General features: G+C 29.2%; 1 long non-coding RNA gene across 1 annotated transcript; it reads left to right on the plus strand.

Moving 5' to 3' along the window:
• The first annotated feature begins 549 nt into the window (after positions 1-549).
• Positions 550-2,098, plus strand: LOC126664738 (uncharacterized). The gene is made up of 2 exons (XR_007637461.1): positions 550-1,264; positions 1,593-2,098. It is a non-coding gene; the product is annotated as an uncharacterized LOC126664738 (long non-coding RNA).
• The last annotated feature ends 6,075 nt before the right edge of the window (positions 2,099-8,173 follow it).

Below are 8,173 nucleotides of genomic sequence, written 5' to 3' on the forward strand. Positions count from 1 at the left end.
TATCAACAACTTTTAATCATTTTATCAAATAGACAATACATTTAAGATTATACCATACATGCTATTATATTTTTTACATTTGCCAAATATATTTTCAGCCGATTTGGATCCGATGTGGCGCAAATGTAAATTAATTGTGATATATTTAATAAAAATTATAAAAATTATAAAAATGATATGATTTTAAATTTAAAGTATATTCGTGTGTAAAAAATAAAAATTAAAGTATATTGACAAACAGATTAAATTAGTTGTTGGTAGATATTTTACCTTTAATTAAATATAATTATATTTGTACTTACATGCTAGCAAACAATTTTTCTACATTTACCTAATTAAATAACAATATAATTTATTTTTGTTTTGTCTTTGGTTTGTTGGAGCTAAACTCATCAGAACTCAAGCCTATGGTGGGATTGGGATTCTTGTTCTTAACGTATTCAATTTTGACTTGAGCCACTAGGAACTGGCCACGTCAGATACTGCTCGTGGCCTTGTTAGTATATGGCTGTTTCAGTCTTTCTTTAATCTTTGATCACAAAAAATAAAATAAAAACATTTTTATTTCCATATAAAATTTTAACATTTTACGTTTCTTGAACCCCTATATATACACACACATATACACCCACATACTCAGATATATACACATCTTCTTCTTCATATTCATGAGAAAAAGAAAAAAAATATGTGCATGGCGGCCATAGATATAATTTATAAAGATTGATTCACAGTCGTTTTTTGCTGCTGTAGCATCATCAAGATTCACATGCAAATGCAACGATGGTGATGATAATATATAATTATATATATATATATTCTTGATTATGAACCAGCCGAGTTGTTTTGAAAATGGGAATCTTGATGATGCTGCATCGGCAATAAACGACTTTACCGGCAAACTCTTTCGATCAAGAAATTGATTTTTGATTTCTCTTTTTTTCTTGAAAGATTTTATTTTTTTTATTTTTCTTGTTGTTGAGTATTGTGGATTCTTTTTCTTTTTATGGTCATATTTTATGTTTTCTGCAGAGCAAATATAGGATCTTGATAGGTTATTTTTTGTTGTGTCAGATCTATGTTTATTCCCATTTTAGGAATTTAAACGCTTTTTTTCTTTTATTGGTAAGATTTTCTTGCAGAGATTTGATAGAATTACTACAAATTTTCTTGATTTTGAATATTCCGCAGGTAGAAGAGCCCTAATGAATTCTGCTAGCTGATGCTCTAATTTTCCTTTTTCTGGAAACAAAACAACAAGAAGGTAAAATTTCTTCAATCAATAGTGTTTTTGCTAAAGTGGTTAGTTACTTTTTATATTTCTAAAATTAAATTAAATTGACTATGTCTATGTCCACTATATCGTCCGTGGAAAGAGACTACAATATTTGATCAAACCGTTAAAATAATATCCGTAATATAATTACGTTATCCAAATTTTTTTACCCATTCGACGGTGCTGTGAAATATGAATAACGCGATGGGCATAGTTTTGTAAAAATATTTCTATATCTATTTATGTAGTAGTTTATATAAGAAGTAGCTAGATTTGAATGTTTCTACTAATTTTATTATCTAATACCCATTTGCAGAAAAGTCCAATTAACAACAATCCTGAAGATGGTGATGATACATAAGCTGAAGTTGAAGAACAGAAAAATAAAAAATAAAATATAAGCTAAAGCAAGAATATATATATAGTATATAATATATAGTTAAGAGATATATAATTTTGTTGGTATATATACAAGTAGATTGAGTTGATGATATCAGCTTACTGAAGTTTGGATTTGGGTTCTCAAATGCACCAAAGGATTAATTATTTGTCTTTGTCTTCATTTAAAATGATTCAAATAATTATTTTATAGACATTCTTGCAAGTTGTAAGTTGTTTTCTTTTTCTTTTTAAGTGTATTTGGATTTTGTAGATCATTGAGAACTGGAAAACTCAAATGGTGGGAACATTGACACACTGTCACTGCCATTGTTGTGTTGGCTTCAGCTTTCATTCTTGCTCTGGTGGACCAACTATACATGGACTATATTTGATTGCAAATCTCCTATACATTTATGGCATTTTTCTTTCTATCTTTGGCTACACTTGTTTGATATAATATTTTAGTTGGAATCTCCTCCAACTCTTACATTTTTTAGATGAATTGATTATTTGTTAAGAAAAAAATAAAAATCTATAGTTCATCTTTATAGCGATTTAAGTATGTATGTTAAAACGTGATATGAAAAGATCTAATTTTTCAGTTTTTTTTGGTATCTTTAGTGTCCAGTGTCGTTTCATTTATTCAAAACCATAAAAGATAGGTCAGTTGTTGAAGAAAAAAATGTTTAAAGCCATAAATGTCAAAATATGAAATTTTTTATCTTTTAATATCATATTTTAAAAATCGTTTTTAAATCATTACATAGATGAAAAGTGGAGATTTTTGTTTTGCACATATCTCTATTTAATATGATATGAGATCTTTTATAATAAAAAAGATTTAAGTTTGTTTCTTAGCCATCCGTATTTTGTCAATTAAAAAGCATAAGGCAAAATAAACTTGCATTTATAATTTGAATCCAATTGGTATTTGTGCAATGCAATAGAGAAATTTTCTGGTAAACTGAGTTTACCATGATATATGTAGAATAAGTCCATTATATTATAATATTTTATTAAAATTTTGGCAAAATTATAATAAATGTGTTTAGATTTTAGTGTTTATATAATAATTTTGTCATATTATCTATTGAGTTGTTATAATATGATTGATATAATATACGAATGACGTAATAAATTCGGTCTATCTAAAAAATTCTCATGGTACGTTGAAAACATTACAAATTGAATCTCTCGCAACAGCTATATCTTTTGAGTTAATTGATGAATTAATAGTCTTTTTATCGATGTATGTACATAAGGCAAAATTTATTTATTTACCTACAATTTTAACCCGTTTGCTAAATATACTACATTTTTAAAAGGTAAAATGAACTTATCTATTCAAAATTTTAGTGTTTTTGTCAAATATACCACAATCTTTAAATTTTGCCAGTTTAGCCCATCATCTTTTCGATTTTTGCCAGATATACTCATAACACGTTTGAGCTAATGTGATGTACTATTGCTTGTCTACATGTACAAAATTTATTATACGTGGCGTATCAATTGCGCCACGTCAGCGCAAAATGAGTTGTTGGTATATTTGATATAGATTTTAAAGATGATGAATCAAACTGACAAGATTTAAGGACCATGAAATATTTGGTAAAAATATAAAAATTGTGAGTAGGTAAATTAATTTTGCCTTTTTAAAATTTTACAATATATTATTATTATTATTATTATCATCTTTATTATATTTATTATCATCTTTTCAATTTTATTCACGATGTTATATACGGAAAATATAATTAATTTACACATATAGATATATAGCATCGCGTTATATCAGTTCCGAGCTGATCGTGAATGTATTTGGACGAAAAAATAATGATATATATGGCAAGATTTGAAAATTATAGTATATTTGATATATATAGTAAAATTATGGACAGATTAATACATTTTTTCTAAACTTAATGATCAAAATTGTATGTATTACTTATCATATCAAAAAAAATTATTTAATAATGATAAAAAATTAACGAAATTTATTTTACCAATGACAGTAAAAGACAGTTAGTTTATATAATTTTTTCTCCATTTCCTTCAAAATAAAAATTTAGATCTACCCCCCTATATTATCTTCTATATATAGTACAATTATATATGTTTTTTAGTTCCCTTTTAAACTTTATTTCTCATGTCAAAGAAATATTAATTTCCATGAAAGTGATAATTCAGTCATTTCTAGATTATTATAGATATTTGTGTGCCTCTATCACTATCTAGGCCTTTCTTGTGAGCCAACATTTAAGTATATGTAGTCCTTTGATTTTCTTTAAACTTAGATCTCTTTGTTTCTTTCATTTACTGATTTTACCACATAAGGCAGTAAAAAATGTACCATTTATAGTCACACTGTTATTTTCTTTTCTTTTCTTTTTATTTTATATATCATTATCATTTTTTGAGTTGATAAAATTATAATTGGATCTTCTACTAATTGTTTAATAATTATTTATTGATGTTAATATAGCGTGTCTTCGATAATAATTAAAAATAATTATTCAATGCAACAGTTATTAATTATGCAACAAATTAATATTATATAATATTGATGATAAAAATTTAACAAGCATTAAATATCTTATTAGCTTATTCTACGAATAGTGTGACCCATTCATCGTCTGAAATGATCACTAAGTAATTAAACAAATCAAAACTACAATAAAAAGATAACATGTATGAAGTACAAAGATTTTTCCTATTAATATAATCTCTAATGATATCTACGACTTAATTAAAAATTATTTTAGATAGTTTGGCCTAATCATTCCTTGTGCAAATTTTTTAAAATCGTCACCTTTAGTCTATTTTTCAATTTTCAGTTTTATTTGTTGCCATTTAATTAAAACCAGGGTGTTATAAAGCGATATCTCATATCCAGCAATGCTATCTTTCACCTTATACAAAACATATCACAACCAATTTCATTTATAGGCAATTGGCAAAACATTCAAACAGTTTAAAGCGCCATTAGAAAACAGTTCGTATTCATCAGAGTTTGCACAAATCTTTTAAAACCGTCTAACTGATTGTCCATAACCATTTAGACTAGGACTCGACTACTTGCAGCACTACTGATTGATTTCTTTTTACTGTACTTAAAGACTTCTGGATCAAGAGCGGAAGCCTGACACTTTAGATGCTCTCACCTGAAATGAAACACTGTTGGGGGGGTCAGTCGTCACTGTGTGAGTTCATTAGCTTACATCAAAGTAATTATAAAACATTTCCAAAAATGCATGATTTATCCAAATGAATGCATCCATGTATAAACATTTCAGATGAAATCCTAGTCTTCTTTGTAAGACGTACTTCTTATCGCGCATACTTCATTCAAATCATATCATCCAAATGGTACAGGTCATCAAGTTACCTTGCACCGTCTTTCCTTCACAATTTGTGGGTCCCCAGATAATTTTCTTGTTCTCCCACTAGACGTAGGAGACTCGAGAATAAATCAATCGAGCTCAACCTCCGGTCCCAATACACTCCACATTTCATATGTATACAAACGTCTTACACTCCATGCACATTTCATGTGCTCACTCCATGTTTCATATACTCACTCCATGCGCATACCACACCACATTTCATATACTTCTCCATATCCAAATGACATTAGGCATCTAGACCATAATGACACTAGTGATCACACAACCTATTTGACACCCAATATGTAGTTTATTTCATCTGATCTATACTGGTTTCAAAACATGATGTATGCATTTCAAAGCAAAGAAATTTATTTAAATAACACTTTAAATGTAAACATTCAACGTAATAAACTCACGACTTGCTTATCCAAAATTTTCGATTTAAAGTGTAAGCTCCCCGAACTCCTTGTCCGCTAATAGGTCGTCTTGTCGAACCTAGGACAAATCATTTAGATATCGAGTTAAGATTTAACTCGATAAACACATAGACTCGAGAGATAAGAAAGTACATTACTTGTCATATTATCGACCCCTTAATCGACTACGTTTGCTAACCATATAATAGTCCGACCTCTAAACGAAACCAACATCCTTAAAATTCAGAATGTCACCTTCGACTTCCGTTTAGGTATCAGACTAAGTCTAGCACCCGAAGGTGTCGGAAACTAGCCCTTAACTTATTAACTTGGGCTGTCCTGATTTCAGATCTGTTACGCGCGTCATAATATTCTGATTTATTCGAGTCACTTAGAGGTCGAATCTGCAGAAACTTAAACCTAAACATACTTAGAAAATATTCTTAAGTTTTCGTACCCACAAACGGAACTCAATTTGGAGCTCCATAGCTCAAGATATTGCCTTCACAACGTCTATGTTCTGCAGCGCACTAATTCCAGCAAACACCTAATTACTCTATATCAATCCAACACTTATCATTTCAGTTCTAAATACATAAAACAAAACCTATTACTATCATTTAAACTCTAAATCTTGTTCTTGACATAGGGGCCGGACCCTATGTATTCATTTGATGTCCAAATTTTCATCTATTCCATCACATATACACAAACATCACAATTCATACTCCTTAAGCAATCCTAAGCAAATCAAACACCATGAACTATCACCAATCATGTCAAATTCTTAAGGCATCAAATTCAGAATTTTGCTTACCTTGAAAGATTTCTCCATGCCGAAAGTTCCATCCCTTAAATTCACCATGAAAATCCTTCTTTCAAGCTCAAGAACACCTAAGTGAATCATGTATAAAAAAATCCCCAAAATTAACTTTGAATCCTAACCTTTCTAATTCACCAAATCACCAAAATCAACCAAGAAACTCATAAATTACTCTTCTTACCTTAGTTACCTTTGAGTTTTATGGAGTTTTGCTTCAAACTTGATCTATTTTGGTGAAGAAATGGTGAGGCTAGAGCTGGGGGAGGGTTCGGCCATGGAGGTAAGAAGAGCTTCCAATATTTCTTTCTTTTCTTTCTTTTTTTCCTTTTTCCTATCTTAGATAATGATAGGAAAATATCTTAGGCAACTCCTTAATAGGTAAGTTTGGTTAAAAGCCCACTTTGGCTCGATACGGTTAATTTGCACTTAAACTCAAATTTCTAATTCACCGTCGTACTTAGCTTTCGGAAATCCTTTTCTGATAAATTCTTATTTATTAAAAGAATAATAATCTTTTCTTTAGACCATTATTATTTTAAAGTCCATATTTAAATTTCTTATGCCGGTGTCCATTCCCGACCTACTTGGTCCAATTTACAGAACTTTAGGACTCGTGGCATTATTTTTTTATTTCAAACCTTTGGGGTTATTACATTCGCCCCCCTTATAATGAATTCGATCTCGAATTTAAACCTTTGCAACTTCCTAAACAACTAATATGCGTACCCTTATCGCATACTTACTTCTACTTTTTATTTCACCCCTCTTGCTAGGATGGTTCTTCTAAGGAACTCTTATTGTCGGAACCTCGTTGGTTCGTAGGTTTTGTGTCCTTATATCGACGATCTTTACTTAGTCCTTTTGTATATCAATTCTTGTTTACTTCTACTGTCTGTGGTTGAATCACAGAAGATAAATTTGATTCCAACTTTCAACTCTTTATTCATACCTTTCACTTACTAGGTATGGACTATCATAGCTTGAGTATAACGTTACCCACTAATGTCCAAGTTAAACTACGTCTTTCCTAAGTGTATCTCTTATCTTTCATTGTGGAGTTATCCTGTCTTTTGTTTCATCTTATTGTAGTTGCTAACATCTTTAAAGATTGTTAGTCTTAGACTATATTCATCCGTATGGTACTTACTCGTGTGTTGCTATCCAATGTCTGTTACAAAACAGATGACCAATCTCTTTATGCACTGTTCTAGTTCGCGCTTAACTATTTCATATACGATTTTCGTACTAGTGGGACAACAACTGTTGTCGCGTTGAGATTTTAATCCAGTCGGTTACTAACATTTAGCCTTAATAGGCTCGTATCCCTTCACTTCTTTATCGTTTGTATTCGCCAATCTTTATCTATTGTTTGCTCATTTATTCTATAAGCGATGTGACCCTTTGATACCCACTTTGATTTATGCCTATTAGTGTGATAAATTTTATGATAATAACATGATACTGTTTGATAATAATATGATAAAGTTATGATAAAATATTATGATATAGTTATGATAAAGTACGTTATGATAATGTTATGATAATATACTGTTATGATAAAGTATGTCATGATAATGTTATGATAATATTTTAGGATACTATTATGATAATGTTTATAATAATTTTATGATAAAGTATATTATGATAATATTACGATAATGTTTATAAAAACAGGATATGATAATAGTATGATAATATTATGGTAATGTTTATAAAAACATTATATGATAATTGTATGATAATGTTAAAGATAATAGTATGATAAAATACGAAAAATATTTTTTATAGAAAAATTATGATATCGCCACTGACAATTATATTATAATAGAGTAAAATTAAAATTATTTTAATACTCAGAGTAAAAACATAAATCTGAAAAAACATGAGGTAT

This window comes from Mercurialis annua, linkage group LG1-X (assembly GCF_937616625.2).
Source record: "Mercurialis annua linkage group LG1-X, ddMerAnnu1.2, whole genome shotgun sequence".
Classification (NCBI taxonomy): Eukaryota; Viridiplantae; Streptophyta; class Magnoliopsida; order Malpighiales; family Euphorbiaceae; genus Mercurialis; species Mercurialis annua.